At 30.0% G+C, this 1761-nt stretch overlaps 1 long non-coding RNA gene across 1 annotated transcript; it reads right to left on the reverse strand.

The window, feature by feature from the left end:
* Positions 1 to 315: 315 nt before the first annotated feature.
* On the reverse strand, positions 316 to 1435 carry LOC108757165. The gene is made up of 3 exons (XR_001939888.1): positions 1394 to 1435; positions 595 to 703; positions 316 to 511 (listed from the first exon to the last, which is right to left on the reverse strand). It is a non-coding gene; the product is annotated as an uncharacterized LOC108757165 (long non-coding RNA).
* Between the last annotated feature and the right edge of the window lie 326 nt (positions 1436 to 1761).

Raw genomic sequence — 1761 nt, forward strand, 5'->3', positions numbered from 1 at the left:
TGGGAATAATTTGCGCATTTTTGTTTTAGCAAAAAATCAAATTTAGAGAAATATAAAAAAATTGCTCATAATTATTTATAAAATTATATATAATTATGCACAAGTAATTTTTTATTCTCCAAATTGATTTTTTTAAAACAATAAAAAAATTATCCTTGTAATTATTTTTTGTATTTTTTCTTTATATTAATATATTTGTAATAATAAACAATAATATGGATATAGTTCCACATGATCCCCGCTTGCAATTACGAGTAACTTGAAATTTTGCATATAAATTCTACTCGATGAAAAATAAAGAATACAATTTCAACTTCGGGAAATAAAAAAAAATTTGTATTTTACTTTGCATTTAGGTAGATCTTGCTTCGCATGGAAAGTCGTGCGTCTCTTGGATAAGGAGAGGTGGAGTGGATGCAAGGCACTAAAATATAAGTATTCGCATGCGCCATTTTTAGTTCTCCTTTCTTATTAACTCATTTCTTATTAACATGTCACTGCTAGTTTAGATCTTATAAAAAAAAACGCAATATTTTAATTAATTTAATTTTGTGTAGGCAATATGTATAAAGAGTGTGGCTTTCTATTGCTTACATCTCAGTACCGAAACTTCAATCTTATTGCCCAAGCGTAACAACGTCTTCTAGTAAAATTTGTATAGCATCAATTTCAAGAATGTCTGTTTTCAGTTCACGAGTACTACCTTAAACAAGAACATAAAATTAAAGAAAAGAATTAAGCAGTGAGCATTTACTGGACGATTTCGTCTTTTGCAAAAATGGTCCTTTTGCTTCAACGTTGAATAAATCGAGGTAAAAAAATCGTACCGAGCTTCGTAAAAAAGTAAATTAAAGATACACTCTTTCGAATAATGTATTATAATTCGCATTTGTATACAATTTTTATTCCATTCCGTGGAGCTTCGCAAATTTCATAAAAAATTTTGAGGTCTGATATATTTTATGATTGGAAACAAGAACCGTCAATATAACTATTATAATTTTAAAACACAGCGCCTTCGCGGTCAGAGTATTAAGATGTTGAACTACTATTTTAATATACATTCAATAAAATTGAATTAATATTTCAGACATAAATTGAGAGCCGATGAAATTATCGGATTCACACAATCAATCTGAAACAAATAATCCCTCCAAATTCTGCCAAATCTTAAAAAACTGTAATAATTTATTGCGAAAAATATTGCCTCGGCCGGGAGTCGAACCCGGATCTCTTGCATTCCGTGCGAGCGCCCTGAGCCTTTAGACTACTGAGACCTTAGCAACACTCTTCGCAATAACCTGATATATTTTCATTTATGTTTGCGAAACTTCATAAAATCTCCATGAGATTGTTTTTTTTAAGTAACGATCCGAAAAGTAGAAGTTTCTACCTGTAAAATACTTTTTTAAACATCCCTATACGACAATTTTTGACGAAGTTATTGTATCTTGAAATTTGCCTATTTTTGCAGTGAACAGGTGTTGCGTTAATTTTGTTGCCCAGTGTACATACATTCTTCTACGAAAGAAATAGAAGCGAATTAATGTAACTTTGTCAACACAGCAAAATTTTTTTCGTTGTAAGTGATAGCACATCATGCAGCATGTTGAGACAATAATAATATATACATTTTAACCTCAATACTTACTTCGCTACATACGATGAGTCTCGACCGTACCAAATTAACTTTCATCATTTATGTATTCTAGTAAAAAATTCCTCTTGCATGAATATATATAAATACGAATAAACATACAT

The sequence above is a fragment of the Trachymyrmex septentrionalis genome, unplaced genomic scaffold (genome assembly GCF_001594115.1).
Source record: "Trachymyrmex septentrionalis isolate Tsep2-gDNA-1 unplaced genomic scaffold, Tsep1.0 scaffold133, whole genome shotgun sequence".
In the NCBI taxonomy this organism is placed as follows: Eukaryota; Metazoa; Arthropoda; class Insecta; order Hymenoptera; family Formicidae; genus Trachymyrmex; species Trachymyrmex septentrionalis.